The 23214-nt window shown below is 42.3% G+C and overlaps 1 protein-coding gene across 10 annotated transcripts in view; it reads left to right on the plus strand.

Annotated features, from left to right (window-relative positions):
- MGAT4C (MGAT4 family member C) overlaps positions 1-23214 on the plus strand; it is a 200673-nt gene that overhangs the window by 30759 nt on the left and 146700 nt on the right. For 2 of the 10 annotated variants that reach the window (XM_033951044.1, XM_033951037.1), the window contains exon 2: positions 7910-8133. The exons of the other annotated variants lie outside the window; for them this stretch is intronic. The gene's annotated coding sequence lies outside the window, so the exon portion shown is untranslated. The remainder of the gene's footprint in view (positions 1-7909; positions 8134-23214) is intronic. 10 annotated transcript variants of the gene reach the window in all.

The raw sequence follows: 23214 nt of genomic DNA on the forward strand, positions 1-23214 counted from the left end.
TTTAATGAAGGGAAGGATAGTTTTAGTTTGTGGGTGGGTCTGGTGGTATTAGGATTTGAGGAGTTCCAAGAAAGTGGGATAAAGGGAGGGAGGATGCCGTGAAGGATTTTGAAAGTGAACCCTGGCGTTTATCGGTAGCCAGTGAAGCTTGGACAGGAGCGGTGAGACATGGTCGAATTTACTTTTTGCGAAGATAAGCTTAGCCGCGGCATTCTGAATCCGCTGAAGTCTATGAAGGTTTTTCTTGGTAAGGCTTAGGTAGATTGAGTTGCAATAGTCCAATCTGGAAAGGATGATGGATTAGTGTATGCCTTGTATGCAGAGAATTAGTTTTCTGCATGACACAGTTTTAAGTTTGCAGTAGAAGCCACACAGATCTACCATTTTGTCTTGAATTAAACATACAGTATGAGCTCCATTGATCTACAGTTGTAGACTAGATATTGAGTTGTACCACTCTTCATGATATAATAGCATTGATATTTAAAGTCCCTTATGCGGTAGGCAGCAGGAACTAACTGAAATTTTTTCTTTTTTTTGGGGGGGGGGGAAATTAGGAGAGCGGCATGACACATAACTTCTATCATTCAAAACAACAATAATTTATGCATCTCAGTTGGGATGGGCTTTGAGACAGGCCAGCGCCACATTTAAAATTATATGAAAAACAGCAAAATTCAGCTGCTCTTTCTATAACTTATGCGCTAAAGAGGTGGAAGTCAAAGCCGGCATAACTTCATCTGGAGTATTGCGCTCAATTCTGGTCTCCTTATCTCAAGAAAGATATAGCAGCGCTAGAAAAGGTTCAAAGAAGAGCAACCAAGACGATAAAGGGGATGGAACTCCTCTCGTATGAGGACAGACTAAAAAGGTTAGGGCTCTTCAGCTTGGAAAAGAGGCGACTGAGGGGAGATATGATTGAAGTCTACAAAATCCTGAGTGGAGTAGAACGGGTACAAGTGGATCAATTTTTCACTCTGTCAAAAATTACAAAAACTAGGGGACACTCGAAGTTACAGGGAAATACTTTTTAAACCAATAGGAGGAATTTTTTTTTTTCACTCAAAAATTAGTTAAGCACTAGATGCATTGTCAGAGGTTGTAGTAAGAGCGCGGATAGTAGCTGGTTTTAATAAAGGTTTGGGCAATTTCCTGGAGGAAATGTGTATAGTCTGTTATTGAGAAAGACATAGAAGAAGCCACTGCTTGCCCTGGATCGGTAGCATGGAATGTTGCTACTCCTTAGGTTTTGGCCAGGTACTGGGGACCTAGATTGGCCACCGTGAGAAGGGGCAACTGGGCTTGATGGACCATTGGTCTGAACCAGTAAGGCTATTCTTATGTTTTTAACTTTAATTAGTCATGTAATTTATATGCATAACAGATTTGCATGCATACAGTTAGCCCATCTGTGCTTTGCACTAATGGTTCCCAAACCTATCCTGGAGGAGCACCAACCAGTCAGGTTTACAGAGGAGGCAATATATGCAAATCTGTCTCTGAATATTCATTATGGATATACTGAAAACCTGACTTGTAGGAGCTTCCCTTGGACAATTCTGAGACCCACAACTCCACAACATTAATGCAGTGTGTCTAAATAAGACACCCTGTCTGTTCGTTGTGTTTTAGCTATGAATAGTGGGTTGGACTAAGCCTAATTCCTGTTGAAAGTCAGATGTTCAATGAACTTAAGTCAGCTGTACAGAGATTTATTAACCCAAGATTTATTGGCCTATTATCTTACATTAATTTAGAATAAATCTTCTTATTTCTGAAGCTGACTAAATGTAAACTGGTACCAGCTAATATCGTCTCTTCGCTTGCAGAATTTTAAAAATGTCAGAGCACAATGCTAAAGCATGGTTTTCAAAAATAAGAAGACAAAAATAAGAATATTTGTCTGGAAACATTTTGCTTCATTTCTTTGCAATGTGCAGTGATATTTAGCCAAGATCTGTTCTGTATTTTAGTAAATGTAATTAATTTAAGAAAACGCAGACCTTTTCTTACCATGAACTTGAATTCCCCTCACTAATGGAGCTTTAACATTTTTAATCAACCCTGTTCTGGATTCCTAACCCTTCTATTCAGCTTCCTTAGTTGGTTGAACACTGAAGTCCGAGTACATTATCCAGCAAATATAATCCTCTTAAACAAATTAAGTCACGGAAATATTATTTATACTACAAAAGGAAGCTTCTTCATTTTAACCACCCCTGCACCTGTTTCTTTGCAACCGATTAATGCATTATCTTAGTTCTGAGACCAACCTTGTTCCTTCTTAAATTCTGAGTCACTCAGTCTGATGTCCAGATTTCTGCATAGTTATCAATTATTTCTTGCAGTTTTGTTGACCCTTAGAAAATGCAGTTTTTGACATCCAAGAAACAGATGACCTGCTCATAATCTAATGGAAATGATTTTCCCCACACTTCAGATATAAATTAAAAAGCAGAGTTAAGATAAAGCCGGTCTGGGAAGACGGATGCAGACAATTGTCTGATAAAGGTTAAGCTTTTCATCCGCCCTTTCCTCCTCCTCCAAATGTAGCAGAGCAATCAAGTATGCGTCCTTATTTATTTTATGCCCTCTGATGACAGATGGCAAGACTAAAATTATTGCCTCGGAATTTGTCCTCTGCAAGATGACTGGCCCAGCTCTAAAATGCCCTTAGCAAGTAAGTGTAGTGTTTGTATATCATGATAATATTAATAGAATAGAAGGAAAAGTTGCAAATCACCCCTCCCCCTCCCCCCCAAAAAAAATCCACAGTGAATGTTTATCAAATAAATACATTTTTAAAAAATTTAGTTTAAAGGTAAGATAATTGATTTGGGAAGCAAACATCTAAAAGCCTTGTTTAACTAAAGTGAGGAGGTGTAGTTACCCATGAATTTTATATATGGCGCTCAGTTGCATATGCAAATTTGGCTCGCACCCAATTTATACAATCAATGAGCCAATTAGCATCTATAATTAGGTGCAAACAATAGATTATTGCTGTCAATTGGCAACAGATTGGCTTTACATGAGCATCTTACTAAGAATTATTCTATAAATACATATGCATAAATCTTTTTAGCGCACAAATAGAAAGAAGGCATGGCATAGGAGGAGCACACATGGATCAGGAGCATTTACTAAAGATGCATGCAGTATTATAGAATTAGGGGGTTACGTGCCTAGTTTACATTTAATCTAATCCAGTATTTCTGCCTAAATATGTTCAAGGTGACTTAGAAGGTATGACAGATATACAGGGTGCCCACAAAAACACTCCTTGATTTTAAATGGTTACAAAACCAAAATTTATTGGAATATTTTTTCACCTTTGAGGCTACAGTTTCATCAGCTCATAAAGTTTCATATGGTATCTGCTGATTACATACACTCGATGTGCGCCCCCACCTGTTATTCGGCATACATCGATGCGATAATCGAGCTTGGACCAGACTTTTTGAAGTATATCCGGCGTGATTGCGTTTATAGCTTCAGTGATGCATTCCTGCAGATCATCCATTGTTGCGGGTAGTGAAGGTACGTACCCCCAAAGGAAAAAGTCACAAACAGTAATGTGATCTTGGGGGCCACTTGAGGAACACCTGGTCATTTTGTCATGTTGCATTGTTTGAAGGTTGTAACTTCTGCACCAATTGAAGCTTATAAGGGTGAAAGTGCAAGTGAACTTAAACTCCTAGGAGTAACGATAGACAGATGTTGCACAATGCAGTCCCAAATCAATAAAACATCCCAGAAAGCTTTTTTAATTATGAGAAATCTACGTAAAATAAGAAAATTCTTCGACCCAGCACAATTCAGGCTAATTGTCCAATCCCTAGTCTTAGGTCTACTGGACTATTGCAATTCCCTCTATCTACCTTGTCCTGCCAATATGATAAAACAACTTCAGACTATACAAAACACTGCCCTCAGACTGATCTACTCCTTGAGAAAATATGATCATATTACAACTGCCTTCCTAGACTCTCACTGGCTACCTATGCAAGCACGAATTCAATTCAAATTCTACTGTCTATTATTCAAAGCATTAAACGGCTCGGCCCCCCCCTATCTAAACAACCGCCTAAACCAGATCCTCACCTCAAGACAAAGAAGAACTCCAAACCCCTTTGCCTTCCCTCCACTCAAGGGCACTCAGCGCAAAAAGATGTTTGATAACCTTCAGGCGACGCAAGCAACAAAACTTAACCACTCCATCTCCAACCTGTTGACGGCAATGGGCGACTTCAAAACTTTTCGAAAAGAAATCAAAACCCTACTTTTCAAAAAATTTATCCAGATATCTTAACCCAACCCTTCCCCCTCCTCCTAGATAAATTCTCCCCCAAAACCTCCACTTAAATAATCTCTTCCTCCCCAAAACACCAACCAAGTATTCGGATCCCTGAAATGTAACGTAATCTTATTTGTACTCTAACTGTAATCTATTTGTTATATCACACAGTAACGTACAGTCAATTTAATATCCAATTTGCAAGTTCTTCCGGAATTAACCCAGGTACCTCTCCTCCCTTGTAACCAAAAAAAAAAAAAACACCCCAAAACTGTTGTAACTTCACTGGAAATGTCCAGTTAGCTCTTTTGTAATCCGCCTTGAACTGCAAGGTCTAGGCGGAATAGAAGTCCCTAATGTAATGTAATGATTGTGTACGATCTTGCTAACTGTGCTTTTTGGGACTTATATTTGCTGTCATCTTATTTATAAACATATTCCAATAAGTTTCGATTTTGTAACCATTTAAAATAAAGGAGTGTTTTTGTGGGCATCCTGTATATGCTACATTATATTATCACAGTTTCAGCAGGACCGAGTTATGAATGGAGTATAACAATTGAGTTGGGTATGGGATTTAGTGGTATTAAGTATTGTGAGTTAGTTGTCTATAGTGTATATGCTTTCAAAGAAGAGAGTTTTTAAGTTTTTCTGATTCTGTTGTAGAATTTTTCTGTCCTAATGTCAGTTGGGAGGTTGTTCCAGGTCTTGGTGCCAAGATAAGTGAAGAGCGAGTTGAATGTGCATTTGTATTTAACTCCTTTGGGAGATGGAAGGAGTAGTTGAAGCAACTCCAGTTTTCTGGTTGATGTTGAACAGGAATTGACAAATAAATTTACGAGTGGCTCTGTGGTTTTTGCATTTAGAATTTGGAATATTATACACGATAGTTTGAAGGCGATATGAGTTTTGATAGGAAGCCAGTGTAAGTTCTTATATTAAGGTGAGATGGAGTCAATTTTTTCTAGTTTTTTGAATATCAGTCTGATCACAATATTTTGTTTCATCTATAGTTTGTTCAGGAGAGTAGAGTTTAGACCCACATAGAGGGAGTTGCAGTAATCCAGCCGGGGAAGTAAAAGTAATTGCTTTAGTACTGCAATATGATGCTCTTGAAAAAAGTGTTGGATAAGTCTTAGTCTACTCATTTTGTAGAAGGATTTCTTCCTTAAGTTAGTTACTTGAGATTCGTACAATAGGCTGGAGTTGAGTATAAATTCAAGGACCTTGGACGACTTGCTGAAATTCAGTGTGGTTCTTGAGGTTAGAGTTACAGCAGAAGGAACCATGTTCACAGTGTTATGAAACCATAGAACTTTGGTTTTGTCCATGTTTAGTTTGAATTTGTTGGATGTGGCCCAGGTCTGTATTTTGCCAATTCCATTTTATATTACAGGCATTATAATGTTAGTCACAATTAAGTAAGATGAGTAGAAGAATGTCAACTGCGTATGAGAATACACTTTCATCGTTGTCAAATACGATATAGCCTAGTGAGCTCATTGAAAGGTTATAGAGGATTGGAGATAATGATGTTGCTTGCAGTAATCTGACTCTGTATCTTTGCTGTAAATGTACAGTCTCTTCTCCTGTAAACCGCTCTGAACTGTTTTATTGTATTGCGGTATACAAAAATAAAGTTATTAATATTATTACACCACAGAGAGCTTGCCAGTTTTTTAAAAAATGCTTCTTCTTTGTAGACAAGATATTTTCTGTTTTGTAGGAAGTCTTTGAACCAGTTCAAGATAGTTCCTACAATGCCTATTTCATTGAGTTTGGTTAGTAATAGTTGGTGGTCGATATGTCAAATTGAAGGAGGATTGCTTGGTGGCCAACGCTCAAGTATTGCTTGATTTTGATGGTTAAGGTCAATAAAAGGATCTCCGTGCTATGATTTGAACAGAATCCAAATTGAGTGGGATGAAGACAAGAGCATTCTTCAATGTAGCAATGTGAGCATTTAACGCCGGGTTTGACTTGGTGTAAATCCTCGCACCACAACTTGGGCACAATCCCGGCACGACCTGCTATTCTACATACAGCACCTAACTTGGAGTACCAAGAATGGCTCTTAGACCCTGATTCTATAAATCAGTGGTTCCCAACCCTGTCCTGGAAGACCATCAGGCCAATCGGATTTTCAGGCTAGCCCTAATGAATATGCATGGAGCAGATTTGCAAGCCTGTCACTTCCATTATATGCAAATCTCTCTCATGCATATTCATTAGGGCTAGCCTGAAAACCCGATTGGCCTGGTGTTCCTCCAGGACAGGGTTGGGAACCACTGCTATAAATGACACCTAAAAGTTAGGCACTGAGTAGTGAAGCACTAAGCACGATTCTATAAAATGTAGGCACATTTTATAAAATCGCACCTAATGGTGCCTAAAGTGGGTATAGGTATCAATAGGCATCCTAACCTTAGGCACACCCTAATTATTTCAATACAATATGGGAAAATATTTTTCTGCAGTTCTGGATATATATATGAAACCTCTCTATTCCAGAATACAATATCGATATCAACTTATTTTCACAATTATGTTTTCTTTTATTTTTATTAGTAAATACTTTTGTGAAGTTTACTTGGCCTAAATGAGTGTGCCTAAGTCCAAAACGGGTTTCTACATAAAAAACATGCACATGATCTGCCCCTCCCCCCTTAACCACACCTACTTTCTGGTAAGTGTCTTCAACTAGGTGCCTACCTCAAAGTGGTAGGCATCTGCCAAATTAGGCAATTAAATGCATCCAATTAATACAATTTGTCATTTACAAGGTACTAATTGCCAATTATTGGCACCAATTAAGTTTTTAAACTCAAATATAAACCGGGATTTTTGGGCCAAAATATTGACCCAAAAATAGGGGTCCCGGTTTATATTCGGGTCATCCCCCAGTGACCACCCGAAAACCTCCCAGACTTCCTACAGGCCTGCCTTAAGCCAGGACAGGAGGGATCCCTCCCATTTCCTGCCCCGGCCGACACTAATAATTACCACCCTCCCTCCCTCGCATACCAGTTCCCTGGTGGTTCAGCATGTATCAAGCAAGATTTTCGTGCTGCCGGCCAGCCCTGCACCGCTCCTTGATAGGCTGTCGTGAGTTCTCACTGGATTCGCAGTTCTCGTGGCAGCCTATCAAGGAGCGGTGCAGGGCCGGTTGGCAGTACGAAAAGCTTGCTCCTGCGTGCTGGCCTGGGTGCGCCGCTCGCTACTACCTTTACAAAGGAAGGAAGGTGGGACAGTATTCAGAGCCTGGCAGGGAAGGGGACTGAGTGCAGGCCAGGGAGGGAAGGGGGCTGGGTGCAGATCCTGGCAGGGTTTGGCACTTGAATATTGTGACAGGGATCTGGCTAGCCCTACTAGAAACAAGGAGAAAGTACCTATAAGCCCCATTAAAAACCCTATTACCAGGTATAGGAAACATCTTGAACAGTGTAAAAATCCTGTGCACAACTTTAGGAAGGAGCCCGTCCCTTTAAGAGTGTCCAGAGCTCAGGCTAATATTGAGAAAGCAGGGCCCTTTAAGAGTTTGTCTAACCCTACTAGGAGGGGGCGTGGCTTGTTGCCGAGGCTCCCATTTACTGAGCTTTCCTCGTCAGATAGAGAGGAGAGACAGCTGGGACAAGGAGCTGAAAAGAAGCTGGGAAGGAAGCCAGTCCTCCCAGCTGAACCATGGCCAGCACAAGGAAGTTTCCCTGAGGATTGGGAGATGGAGGAACTGGAAGCCAGCCAGTCCAAACCAGTCGCAGAAGCCCAGCCTGAGGACTATGACATGGAGTACCAGGAGGATTGTATTTTGCCTGACTGGGAAGAACATGCAATGGACTGTGAGTAGGCTGTTAAGCCAATCAGTTTTCTTTTCCTTCATGGGAGTTTTGAGTTTGTGTTTTATTTTTTTTTGGAGCGGTTTGTATACTGCTCTGACTTGTGCTTGGGGGTTGAAGAAGGAAAACCTGAGCTTGTCTCTTGGGAGGGCGGCAACACCTGTGGTGTACAGGCTCATCTCCTCCCAACCTGTTGGGGATTCAGCTCGACCCAACAGAGCCAGAGAGAGAGTTTTCAAAGAACAAGTGTTTGGTGCATGTACTGTTCGGTTGGGCCTTGAGTAAGGCCAGAAGGGAAAGTTAAGGACTTTTTGTTGATGGACTGGACTGACTCTGAAAGCACGGCTTGTGCTAAAGTGAGACTTATTTGCTTCCTATGAGGAATGAATTGAATTCCTGGAAGCCTGTCCTTTTTGCTCGTGCCATTTCTGAAATTGTGTTTGGAGTTTTGTTTTCCATTAAAGTGTTTTGTTTTGATCAACCAGGAAATCTCAGTGTGCAATTCTTGGGAGGCACTGAGTGCTGTGTTCTACCACCTTTATTTAAACTTTGGGACTGTGATTCAGCGAAACAACTAGTCCTAGCCAGGATCCTGTCCCACAATATTAAGCCTCTGACTTGTATTCAAGTCAACCATTTTTCCTCCTTTTTGGGGGGAAAATGGGGGTCTCGACTTATATTCTGATCAACTTATATTCGAGTATATAAGGTAAGTTAGACACGCCAATCTAGGCACCCAACTTTAGGCATCATTTATAGAATCTGGGCTTTAGCGCTCATTTTTTTGTTCAGTGTACACCAGTGTATCGCAAATTGTGTGCCGCGGCACACCAGCGTGCCTCCTGAGATTTCAGGTATGTCGCGGTACACTGGGGAAGAGGAGAGATGCTGGCGCCAGCTGACTGTCTGTCTACAGGACGAGGCACGTCCTGTAAGCAATCTCCCGATGCCTGCACCTTTGCGCATGCGCCGACGCCAGCGCACTTCCGGGTGTCTCGAGCCGGGGACACTAGGTTTAGTGTGCCCCGGTTCAAAAAATTTTGCGAGACACTGGTGTGCACTGTTATTTGACCTAATAAGAAGCGGTAAGTGCAGTGATGATAATTCTGGATGCAGATGATAATTTGTGATAAAGGGGTAAACCATATAGGGCCAGATTGCAAATGCCTCCAACATTTAGCGCAGACCCTCTGCACTTATTGTGCATTCATTTTTGCAATGAATGAGCAGCAAATGCAAAACTTTACTGCACTTTGGTAAGCAGGCTCCCTGCGATTTAAAAGCTGGGGATTCTTCTCTTGGGTGCACGGACTTGCTAATTTTTTGTCATATGAGCATCTCCTTATCCCATACGTGCCAGAAAGATCTCTTAGATCGAATCCTCAGCATTTATGATCAATACCTTCTTTATGACACATAAACACAAGATGTTTTTCGTCCATCTTTTCCGTTAGTGCTCCCCCAACCTGGAATTTAATCTAATCTTCTATTTTTGCGTCTCTCATACCTATATAGGCTCAAGGCGACTGTAATGAGAGGTAAGAGGAGGGAGAGAGAGGAGGTGGATAGGTAAGAGGGAGAGGAAGGGGAGAGAAGAGAGGGTACAGGAGATTAAGTATCGAACAGATGGGTTTTCAGTTTTCTTTGGAAGATGATGTGGCAAGGTTCAGTTCTGGTCTTTTCTGTAAGGCCATTCCAAGTTTTGACTCGTAGGAAGGTAAGCATGGAGTGCAAAACTCGTTTATAGTGAAGATCTTTAGTGGATGGGAGATTTAGTAGCATCCATTTGAGGGTTCTGTGGGAAGTAGACCATGCTATTGAGAAGAGTTGGATGAATGGGGCCGCAGAGTTTCCATAAAGTATGTGGTGAATGATGCAAGATGTTTTGAATGTTATTCGTGATGGGATGGGTAGCAAGTGCATTTGTTTGATGAAGGTTGTGATTTGAGTCGTATTTTCTCAGGTTGAAGATAAGTCTTATGGCAGTGTTTTGGATGAGATGGAGTTTGTGAATTAGAGCAGTGTTGATTCCCATGTAGATGGAGTTACAGTAGTCCAGTTGTGGTAGGATCATCAGTTGTACGATTAAGGCAAAGTGGTATTGGTGAAAGTAAGGTCTGATTAGTCTTAATTGTCTCAGGGTGTAGAACAGGGATCTCAAAGTCCCTCCTTGAGGGCCGCAATCCAGTCGGGTTTTCAGGATTTCCCCAAAGTATATGCATGAGATCTATGTGCATGCACTGCTTTCAATGCATATTCATTGGGGAAATCCTGAAAACCTGACTGGATTGCAGCCCTCAAGGAGGGACTTTGAGATCCCTGGTGTAGAGGAATTTCTTTCAGAGACTAGATATTTGGGGTTCCATGGTTAGAGTGGAGTCCAGTATGCAACTTAGGATTTTGGAGGTTTCATCTATGGAGAGGGTTTCGCCTGATCGAAGGGTGATACTTGTAGATGCCATTTACTGGGCCATGTGGAAGTATAGAACTTTGGTTTTAGTTGAGTTTAGCTTCAGTTTGTTGGTTGTTACCCAATTTTGGATTTCTTCTATATTATGTGAGATTTTGTTGGGTAAGTCTGATTGATTTTTGGTTATGGGAATAAGGAGAAAAATGTCATCTGCGTATGACACTATGCTTTCGTCTTCAAATTTGATGTTACCTAGAGAAATCATGAAGAGATTGAATAGGATGGGGGAGAGTGGGGAGCATTGTGGCACACCACAGAAGGCTTTCCAGGAGTTGGAGGCCTTTCCGCTCTTATTAACAATATATTCTCTGTTTTTTAAGAAATCTGAGAACCATTGTAGCACTGTGCATGTTATGCCTATTTCTGATAGTTTTATTAGTAGTAAATGGTGGTCAACTGAGTCGAAGGCTGCTGAAATATCGAATTGGAGGAGTATTGCTTGGCGTCCCGTGCTGAGCAGTTGTTTGGTTTTTGTGATTAAGGTGAGGAGGAGAAGCTCTGTGCTATGTTGTTGACGGAATCCGAATTGGGATGGGTGGAGGCATGAGTGCTGCTCCATGTAAATTGTGAGTTGTTTACTTACGTAGGTCTCAATGATTTTTGTGAAAATGGGTATGCCGGAGATAAGTCTATAATTTGAAGCCAAAGAAACATCTGCCTTTGGTGATTTTGGTATCAGGTTGAGGGCAATCTTTCCCATTATCTTTGGCAAGTGGCCTTGGTTTAGGGAATTATTGAGTAAGTTGGTGATCCAGGTGGTGATTTGTCCAGGAGTGGCAGTGAGAAGGTAAGAGGGACAAGTTGTCTAGGGAGCTGCAGCGCACAGATAGTTTGGATAATAGTTTTTTTGTGTCAGGGATGGACAGATTGGTGAACGAGGTCCAGATTTGATCTGCTTTGGTGGGTTCAGGGGTGTGTTGAGATGTACTGAGCATGTGTGTCTCGGTGGAGATTGATTTGGCTACCTCTGATTGTACAGTTTTGATTTTGTTGAGAAAGAAGTCTGCTAGATCCTGAGCACTGATATTGTTGGGTTGTCCTTTGGGTTCTCGAGCCGGTGGGGAATGCTACCCCACTCCAATTAAGGGAAGAGACGTTCCTAGATCGTTTCAAATCTAAACCAAAATCATTTCTATTTAAGGATGCTTTTGACATATAAACGTCCTAGTTCCCTTAATTTTGATCTTTAATAGGTTCCCGACCCCTATGCACTTCCCTTCTTCGTTCTTCTTTACATTAATGTAGTTCATCCCCTTTTCTTACTGTTCTTGTATGTTTACTAGTCTTATTTTGTGTATATAAAATATATTTAATGCATTAAGCCTGTTTTTTTGTTATGCTCCACTTGGAAGCTTGAATACGCGGAATAACAAATTTTAAATAAATTTGGAAACGTCTTTCTTGAAGAAATTAATGCACTCTTCTGTCTCTTGAGTTCTTATACCATGTCTTGGAACACACAAGGACTTTAATACTGCCCCTCTATCAGTTCACTAATGGTGCAATCAACTTCCAGCACTTGATATCTTAGAGGCTATTGATTGGCTTGTGATTCACTGCCACAGATGCAGATGCTAGCACAGAATGCGATTACAGTCGAAGACCAGAACATCCATTCATTCTACCCATTGTCTGTGAATTGTATAGATGCAGACCGTGTTAAGTCTCTGGCCCTATCCACATATCTTCACCACTATGAACCTTCTGTGCATGTCATAACCCAGGGGTAGGCAATTCCGGTCCTCAAGACCCAGAGCCAGGTCAGGTTTTCAGGATATCCACAATAAATATGCATGAGATAGATTTGCATCTCAAAGAGGAAGTGCATGCAAATCCATCTCATACATATTCATTGTGGATATCCTGAAAAACTGACCTGTCTGTGGCTCTCGAGGACCGGAATTGCCTCCCCTGTCCTAACCTTTCGGTAGTATTTTTGCTTCTTCTCGAAACCTGGTTTATTCATTCAGGATGTTTTCAGTAAAAAAATGATTCCTTTGGGATTGCATAGCTGGTTTTAAGAAAGGTTTGGTCAATTTCCTAGAGGAAAAGTCCATAATCTGTTATTGAGAGAGACATGGGGGAATCCACTGCTTGCCCTGCATTGGTAGCATGAAATGTTGCTACTCTGTGGGTTTTGGCCAGGTACTGGTAACCTGGATTGACCACCGTTAGAACAGGCTACTGGGCTTGATGGACCTTTGGTCTGACCCAGTATTGCTGTTCTTATGTGAGCCAAGTATAGGATAATCAAGCCATTGTAATATCACTGCTGAGGTTGGCTCTGAGGCACTGTGGAATGAGCCATTATGACATCACAATCTCCGCTCTGGAATGTTGCTGTCATTGGGGTTCCAGAATCTTGATACTCTTTGAGATGCTGGAATGTTGCTACTCCTTGGGTTTTGGCCAGGTACTAGGGACCTGGATAGGCCACCGTGAGAATGAGCTACTGGGCTTGATAGCCATTGGCCTGACCCAGTAAGGCTATTCTTATGTTCTTTGTTTTTGAAGGCTCTGCCTTGGCTTGAAACAGGAAATCTCAACAAAATGTCATATTTCACTTCCTTTTAAAAAAGGACCAGCTACTTTTGTCCTGGCCCAAGGCTTTTTTTTTTTTTTTAATGTACACATGTGATTCAATACTGGTCCCATGTTGGGGATACTATTTGTAAAATGTTAAAAATTTCAAATCCCATTTGCTATAAATATTTTTTTAAAATTAAAATTGGGATGTTCTCAATTCTTACTTCCAGGCTAGGACTGCCTTTTATTTATGTTTTGCTCTTTGGGCTTCTTTTACTAAGCTGCAGAGGCGGTTTTAGTGCGCACTTAGCATGCGCTGAATTGCCACGCATGCTAGGCGCTAACGCCACCATTGAGCTGGCGTTAGTTCTTGGCGCATAGCGCGGGGGGGGGGGCAGCATGCGCTAAAAACGCTACCGCAGCTTAGTAAAAGGAGCCCTTAGTCTGAAAGTTGTCTTAGCTTCCTGGAAAAATCTCCATACGGTCGATTATTCCAGGTGGTGGAATTTAGTTTGTTTCACATATAGATACAGTACGACATAGATCTCATTAAGAAAAATAAATTCTCTAATAAATATTCTCAGAAGTGGACCACTTTCAAAAAAAGTATAGATAATAATTCATGACTCTATCATTAATTTATTTATATTATCTTTTATGCATGATGTTTACCTTTTTTTCAACTTACTATCTTCCCCCATATACAAAGAAGTGATAATGGCTGGCGTGCGGCAATCACCCATTGAATCCCTATAGGTGTTAATCGCCTCTGTAAAAGGGGGCCTATGTAATCCTTATTACTATGGATTCCATGCTCTGTTTACAACATCCTGTTAAAATTCTGTTGTTGTTATTATTGTTTCAAGTTTTGGATTGTAAGTTAATTTTACTTTATGCATATTTGGTTAAAAAAAAAAAAAAACAACCCACAATAATTTTAACATGCATTAGACCAGTGTTTCCCAACCCTGTCCTGGATGTCCCCCAGGCCAATCGGGTTTTCAGGCTAGCCCTAATGAATATGCATGGAACAGATTTGCATGCCTCTCACTTCCATTATATGCAAATCTCTCACATGCATATTCATTAAGGCTAGCCTGAAAACCCGATTGGCCTGGGGGTCCTCCAGGACGGGTTGGGAACCATTGCATTAGACTATTACTGACTGATATTCAGCCTGCAGGTGTCAACCTTTTTCAAACGCTGACAGCCATGGGCAAAATTAGCCCCAGATACTGAGTGTCAGGCCACACAGCAGTGCCCACCAAAGCATATGTGAGTCCCAGCTGTTAAGCAGTGCAGGAATCTATATAGCTATCTGAACAAATTGGGACAGCTTTGAAGCTGCCCTAAATTCTCCCAGTCAGCTACAGTATGTGTTTTGCCGGCACTGAAATTTGCCACACAGTTAGCTCCTCTGCAGCAACGGCCCTGAACTGTCCACTAAAGAATGACACGGGGACAAATTTGTCCCCATCCCCATAGGAACTCAATTTCCCCATACCGTCCCTGTGAGTTTTCTCGCTGTCCCTGTCCCATTCCTGTATGCTCTAGCTTAACCACACAAGCCTCGAACACTTATGATTTTAAAGTGTTTGAGGCTTGTGCAGATGAGGACGGAGCTTAGGCATTGGTGGAATGAGGCATTATGACATCACAATCTGAGCTCTAGAATGTTGCTACTTAGGATTTTGAAGTGTTTGAGGCTTGTGCAGATGAGGACGGAGCTTAGGCATTGGTGGAATGAGGCATTATGACATCACAATCTGAGCTCTAGAATGTTGCTACTTAGGATTTTGAAGTGTTTGAGGCTTGTGCAGATGAGGACGGAGCTTAGGCATTGGTGGAATGAGGCATTATGACATCACAATCTAAGCTCTAGAATGTTGCTACTTAGGATTTTGAAGTGTTTGAGGCTTGTGCAGATGAGGACGGAGCTTAGGCATTGGTGGAATGAGGCATTATGACATCACAATCTGAGCTCTAGAATGTTGCTAATTAGGATTTTGAAGTGTTTGAGGCTTGTGCAGATGAGGACAGAGCTTAGGCATTGGTGGAATGAGGCATTATGACATCACAATCTGAGCTCTAGAATGTTGCTACTTAGGATTTTGAAGTGTTTGAGGCTTGTGCAGATGAGGACTGAGCTTGCAGGGATGGGGAAGGAATAGGAAAAGAACTAGCAGGGATGGGACGGGAAAATGAGTTCCCATGGGGACAAATTTGTCCCCTTTCATTCTCTACTGTCCACATTATAGTTGTTTTGTGCTGATATTCAGTAGCACTTTCCACTGAATAGATAAGTTCCACAGATAAATTCCACTGAATATTGGTGACTAGGCAGTCACAGGCAATTTAAGCAGGCAGGAATATCTCAAGCAAGCTTAAATCACTTTAAATATCAGCCAGTTAAAGTCTAAACAAACCTCTCAATGTTCAAACCACAGAAGATCACCAGCAATCTCCTGCGATCCATAGCAAATCTGGAAATTTAATGGCGATGCCGTATCCAGCGAACTGGTATTGAATTTCCAGTCTATTTTTGGCTGGCCACGACATAGCCAGCTCATTTTCAATGCCCCAAGAAAGACTACTCTTTTATACAGGAACACAGTAAATGACGACAGAAACAGACCCTCATAGTTCATTTGGTCTGCCCAACAAGGAGACCAGAGCCTCACCCACCAGTCTGTGTAGACCCAGGTCACCCTTTTTAAAATGCCAATTGTGAAGTTAACTATCACACCAGCCACAATGGGGATGATAAATTTATAGTATTCAACTTACCAGTAAAGAGGCCTTCCCTCTCTCTCCAAAGCTGTACAGTTTCCCCACATGCAGTACGTGACAATAAAGAGATCAACACACTGGAGTTGTCAAACCTTCACCTGTCCCTCGCCACATAAGAGACTCGGACCGTACAAGCTGGGCATCGGGCTCCATTCCCCCAAACCGGAATTAGCCACACTTCTTGGTCTCGCCACATGTGGGGCACATGCACCTCTATCTATCTGGTGAACTTAACCAAGACTCTGAATATTGGCAGTGACTGACTATGTCCCAAGACATAGGCAGTCACTGACCAATCTACTAAGCAGGATATTCAGGAGGAGATACCTGGCTATATCCCGCTAAATATGGAGTAGCCGGCTATGCGTTGTTTAGCAGGCTGGGAGCTGTTTCCGGCCATCTAAATAGCACTGAATATCAGGCCTAAAATATTCAAAAGTGCAACTAGTTAGTCTTGTGTGTGAAGTAGGCTTACTTGCTTATTCATTCATTCAGTTTTCTATACCATTCTCCCAGGAGAGCTCAGAACGGTTCACACCAGGGGTGTCAAAGCCCCTCCTCGAGGGCCGCAATCCAGTCGGGTTTTCAGGATTTCCCCAATGAAAATGCATGAGATATATATGCATGCACTGCTTTCGTGCTATGCTAATAGATCTCATGCATATTCCTTGGGGAAATCCTGAAAACCCGGCTGGATTGCAGCCCTCGAGGAGGGACTTTGATACCCCTGGTTTACATGGATTTATTCCAGTACTCAAGCATTTTTCCTCGTCTATCCTGGCGGGCTCACAATCTATCTATCTAATGTACCTGGGGCTTTGGGGGGATTAAGTGACTTGCCCAGGGTCACACTGTTCAAAGCATAAAGTGTAAAAAGGAAAGGAAAAGGATCTCAGAAAACCTGCTTGGTAGCAGGAAATAAACCTCGGCCAAATCCGACAAGGTTCCACATTTCATTCATTGATCCTGAAAAACCTCCCCCTTTCTTTTTTATTCTATTTCTTTTATTATGATTCTTTCTTCCTTTTAATATTAATTTTGATAAAATCTTCTCCACTGAGTCTTCTCTTAAAACCACTTATATTAGTTTGAATTGCTGTTCAATGTAGCTTCACAATTTACTTATCTCAAATGTTGCAGGCAGCCTCAGTGAGTTCTTTTTGTTATTTTGGAGTTGTTTCAGTGGGTCTCACTTACCATCTTTATTGTGTATATCAATGTAGGCAAAATCCCAAGAAGAAGAAAATAAGTTTTGAGTTGATTATAGTGGACACTCGATGAAGTTACAGGGAAATACTTTTAAAACCAATAGGAGGAAATTTTTTTTCACTCGGAGAATAGTTAAGCTTTGGAACACATTGCCAGAGGATGTGGGAAGAGCGAATAGCGTAGCTGGTTTTAAGAAAGGTTTGGACAAGTTCCTGGAGGAAAAGTCCATAGTCTGTTATTGAAAAAGGCATGGGGGAAGCCACTGCTTGCCCTGTATAGGTAGCATGGAATATTGCTACAGCTTGGATTTTGGCCAGGTACTAGTGACCTGGATTGGCCACTGTGAGAACGGGCTATTGGGTTGATGGACCATTGGTCTGACATCATAAGGCTATTCTTACGTTCTTATGTTCTTTTTGTAGACACAGACAGGGATTTCATCTTAGTCAATCTATCTTTCATTAGTATTTTACATCAACCTAAAAATCAAGGAGCTAGGCTTCATGCCATAAGTTTAAAGTTGTTATCTAATCAGTTGATTGCTTTGCCTAAAATCATCAAAATGTCTTGTTGTTTTCCAGAATATATAAAACGGTGATTGGTGAATGACATCTTCAGACAGAGTTTCAGACCTTCTTGGGTGGAAGTAGAAAGTCTGAGAAGAATAATTAGATTTGGATCTGGACTCTGCAAATAAGTTTGGTTAGTTATCTGCAGAATGACTTAGATAAACTCAAATGATAGGTTGACCAAATTCCAGATTTGTTTCAGCTTTGGCACCGAAACCAGCCCAAAATCCGGGTTCAGCCATTCTTCATTTTCTGCACGACCACTCTCTGCCTACCTCCCCTCACCCCACAAGAATAATCAGAGAGCAGATTCTGTCGGGCTGGGTCTGCCACCCCAACCGCAACACTTCTGTCCTTCCACCACCTGAGGCCCTCCTTGGGCCTCCTTTAAATGCCCTGGTGATCAAGTAGCCTCTTCCAGGCAGGAGGATGCTCAGTCTTTCCTTATCCCACTGGGTCCTCAGTCAAAATGGCCACCAAGACTTCTCACAGCAACTCATCTCTAAGGCACACAGGCACAGCTGCCTAACATCATTTCCTACCTCTGAATATCAGTACTAGCTTCTTATCCATTCTTATCCATTCACAGTGGCCCATCATTTTTTGGCACCCCCCTATGTAAAAAATATTTTTTGTAATAACCATGAAATGGAATAAATGGTCAGAATAGAAACAGGCAGTGAAAATTTTATTTTATTGAACCTCATGTATGTAACCATTATTCGAAGCATAACATTAATTATGTCTGAATTGTCATGACATTAGAAGTACATATGGAGTAGTTGCAGGTGATGCTTGGGACAGTTCTGATTGTGTTAGTTCGGTTTTATGTGTTTTTTGAATAGGATTTTTATTTCTTTTTTGAAGGTTTTGTAGTCTGTGGTCGAGGTCAATAGGTTGTAGAGTTTGGGGTCGAGTGTTAGGAGTTTGTCGAACAGTTTTTTTTTCTTTTGACATTTGTGGTTGGAGGGTGTGTGAATGGTGCATGAGTTCTCCTATGTCTGGTTGAGGTGGATTGAATTATTTAGCTGAAGAAATTAGTTACCCCCCCCCCCCCCATTCCACACACATTAATTCTCTTCCATTTTTGTTCCCGTTATAAAAAACACTGATAAGTTCCCAGAAAAAAAAATACATTAAAATAAGAAGTGAAAACAAAGGCCCCTACAGATGAGAACATAACATAAGAATAGCCTAACTGGGTCAGATCAATGGTCCATCATGCCCAGTAGCCCATTCTCATGGTAACCAATCCAGGTCACTAGTACCTGGTCAAAACCCAAAGAATAGCAACATTCCATGCTACTGATCCAGGGCAAGCAGACACTTCCCTCATGTCTTAATAACAGACTATGGACTTTTCCTCCAGGAATTTGTCCAAACCTTTCTTAAAACCAGCAACGCTATCTGCTTTTACCATAACTTCTGGCCACTTCATTTTTAAGCTTAGATCTTTCCTTCCAAACAGAGACCTTGCTAGATGTCAAATACAGAAAGAACAAGGTAACTTCAGAAGGACTTAGCTGTGCAGGAAATGTGAATCTCCTCATACACCCACCATATAGTGCAAAAATGTGCAAAGGTCTGGTTTTTTCATTTCGATCACTACATAGCTTAATGCCACACAAGCAGCGCTGTTACAAACATATTCTGAAGGTCAATACTAAGGTTAACAAAGTTTTCTTCCTTGGACCACAAGGAGATACTGACAAACCACTGGAAGAGATCCCAAAACAACTACCCAGGAACAACACCCAAAGACCCACTCAGTGTGCGAACCAGTTGAGTGGAGTGGACTAACTGGGGGGTGGAAATGGGCCCGGAGTTTGCTCAGCAGAATTTCCCTGACCACCTCTTCCTCTCAACACATTGACATGCTGCCACCACCACTATTAGGAATACCTCACCGGGTAGGCCAGCAATTCTTATAAACTTTATAAATAGCTTCAATATCACCGGCTATTCATAGACTGGTTCCAAATTATAGCATCAATGTACACCTTCCAGTCTTTCTAATTTTTCAATATCTATATAATGATCCTCAGAGGGCTCCAAAGCCCATTTGGTTTGTGTGAAACAAATCACCATCACCCGATCGTCATAGGATCGATATTATGTATTTTTTATGTATATTATTTAGAAACTTTTCATATTAAATTTACTTATTTTTTTCTATGTAGTGGATACTTGGGAGCGCCTCTACCAACACGCACATGTTTCAAAATATTTTTCTTCAGAGTTGAGGCTCCCACATATAATCTAAAAAACACAAAATTATTATTCTAAGTAGTTTCTAACCAGGACCTAACTCTTATTTTAACTTAAATTATCATGACTTACTAACGTGCTTCAAAGCTGCCGCTCCTCTCCAAAAGGTATCATGTTAAGTTGACGTCTGTCGTCAGTTTCGGTTTTTAAACCCATGGTCCATCATCTCTCTCCCTCTCCTCTATTTTCAGACCCATTATTTCTTCCCACCCAAATTCTGGCATATGCGCGTCTCTTTGAACCCCCCTTCCCTCTATGTACTTTTACACCAGGGCCCCCCTCCCCTGAAGGCCTGTCCCCTCCTTAAGGCCTGTCCCCCCCTTAAGGCCTGTCCCCCCCCTTAAAAGTCTGCATCCCCCTTGAAGGCCTGCACACCCTCCCTGAAGGCCTGTCCCCCCCTTGAAGGCCTGCCTGCATGTCCCCCTTGAAGGCCTGTCCCCCCCCTTGAAGGCCTGCCTGCCTGTCCCACCCCTTGAAGGCCTATCCCCCCCTTAAAGGCCTGTCCCCCCCCCCTTGAAGGCCTGCCTGCCTGCCTGTCCCCCTTGAAGTCCTGCCTGCCTGTCCCCCCCTTGAAGGCCTGCCTGCCCGCCCCACCCTGAAGGCCTGATGCCCCGCCCCACCCCGAAGAACTGCTCGCCCCCCAACCCTGAAGGACCGCTCATCCCCCCTGGCCTCCCTGCACCACCTACGGTAGAGAAACAGCCCGCAGCAAGATTGCGATGCCAGCGATCCTGGCGCTGCTTCCTCCACCACAGTCCCGCCCCTCCTCTGACATCAGAGGAGGGGCGGGACCACGGCAGAGGAAGCAGCGCCGAAGCAGCGCAGGGGTCGCTGGCATTGCGATCCCACTGCAGGCTGCTTCTCCACCGCAAACGGTGCGGGGGGCGGGGGAGAATCCGGATGTCGGGGGGGAACCAGATACCAATGGCTTCAAGGCCGGGAGCACCCCCTCAGGGCTTGCACCCGGGTTGGACCACCCCCTCGCCCCCCCACCCTTGGTACGCCACTGTCCATTCATGCTTCTTGAGTACATCTCACCAGCCTAGAGGTATATTGTTTGCTTTTAGTACTTAATCCACTAGTCTGCTCATAGGACCTACAGGGACCCCTGAGGAAAATAGTGTTGGGTCTATATGGGACAATAGTATTGGGTCCATATGTTTCCAGTGGTTCAGGTCCTAGACATTTTTATGTGGATTATTTATTTGTTTTAATAAAGCCTTCATCTTGGGCATCAACTCTCCATAAGTTCTTTGTTTCAGCTAGCTTGTTAAACCCCCATCCCCTATCCTAATATAAGCTATTGACATAAGTGGAAATTACTCTACAATGTCAGTAGTCTTCTTGTCAAACACTTTTTATTCACCCAGTCCTACCACAGTTAATTCATCAAAATCACTCCTGCAACAACTGGTGTTAATGCGGTCCTTTGTTCCACTGAGAACAATAAAGTTTCTTTTAAATTACAGATTGTACTCAGAGCAGGAGATAACCACATCTGTCTTTAATATACAGCCCCTGCAGATATATTTAATATCAAGCTCAACGTTCAACAGAGGTTTTATTAGAATTCAGACAGATTCCATAGACTGGGGGGGAGGGAGGACAAACTGAAAATGGCACAGAAGAAGACAAGCTTGTGATAAAACAGCCACCAATTGTCATCACTATTTCATATATTACTAAAAGAAGAACCAAAATCAATTATATCAGTAGCCAGCCCTTAAATCTTCCTGAAATCCATATATGTGGCAAGCTGCAAAATTTGTCACTGAAGTCCGTGACAAATTCTGTGACTATCTGTGGCGTGACGGAGAATTGCCAGAGGTTTTAAGAGGATGAAACTTCAATTACTACAAAGGTGTGTTGGGGGGGGGACAATTTTTAAAGCTTGTTACCTGAGTAAAATGACCCGATTGAAAATTGTCCTCTTCAGAGGTGGCTAAAAGATTGGCAGGTTCCATAGTTTGTGAAATTTTAGCCAAGAGGAAAATAGGAATTCGGGGAGGGGGGGGGGGGGTTAGGTCAGTGAAGGAAATATTAAATTCCCCCAAATCTGTATGTTTTATCACAAAGAACAGGTGCTTTAAAACAGGGATACCAATTTGCTCTTGCCAATTTTCTAAGGGAAAGAACAGAAGTAATTTATTTTGGATAGGGTTACCAGATTTTCCGTTTGGAAAATCCAGACCCCCCTAGCCCCGCCCAGTTCCACCCATCCCTGTCCTGTTATGCCCCAGTCCCGCCCTAGCACTGCCCCCTCCTGCCTGCTCTCATTGGGCAGGAGGGCATCCACGTGTGCACAAATGCCCTCCTGCCCGAAAGTGATTTGGTCCAAGCTTTTCAAAACCCAGACAAAGTGCCAGGTTTTGTAAAGCCAGGCCCCTCGACATGTCCTCAAAAGGGGGTATAAATGTAAATGCCTAAACATCACGTGCACCAATATGGGGCTACTCTTGCTTTCTACAAAGGAACCTAGAGTATGTGTTTTGGTTCCATTAAAGAATAGGATCTTACCACACAGGAAGGGGGGGGGGAGGGGGGATGGAGGCAACTAGTTATTGAATTGCATCCGTACTGACCAGTAAATGCATAAGAACATAAGAATAGCCTTACTGGGTCAGACCAATGGTCCATCAAGCCCAGTCGCCCGTTCTCATGGTGGCCAATCCAGGTCCCTAATACCTGGTCAAAACCCAAAGAGTAGCAACATTCCAGCATCTCAAAAGAATAGTAAGATTCCGGAACCCCAATGAGAGCAACATTCCAGAGCTGAGGTTGTGATGTCATAATGTTTCATTCCACAGTGCCTCAGAGCCAACCTCATCAGTGATGTTACAATGGTTTGATTGTCCTATACTTGGCACATGTAAGAACATAAGAATAGCCTTACTGGGTCAGACTAATGGTCTATCAAGCCCAGTAGCCCGTTCCACGGTAGCCAATCCAGGTCACCAGTACCTGGCCAAAACCCAAGGAGTAGCAATATTCCATGCTACCAATTCAGGGCAAGCAGTGGCTTCCCCCATGTCTTTCTCAATAACAGACTACGGACTTTTCCTCCAGGAACTTGTCCAAACCTTCCTTAAAACCAGCTATGTTATCCGCTGTTACCACATCCTCTGGCAATGCATTCCAGAGCTTAACTATTCTCTGAGTGAAAAAAAAATTTACTCCTATTGCAATGTAGTAAAAAGCCCCCCAGGTATTTTAAAATATCATTAAAACACCTGCCTTTTCTACCATCTTTCT

The sequence above is a fragment of the Geotrypetes seraphini genome, chromosome 7 (assembly GCF_902459505.1).
Source record: "Geotrypetes seraphini chromosome 7, aGeoSer1.1, whole genome shotgun sequence".
In the NCBI taxonomy this organism is placed as follows: Eukaryota; Metazoa; Chordata; class Amphibia; order Gymnophiona; family Dermophiidae; genus Geotrypetes; species Geotrypetes seraphini.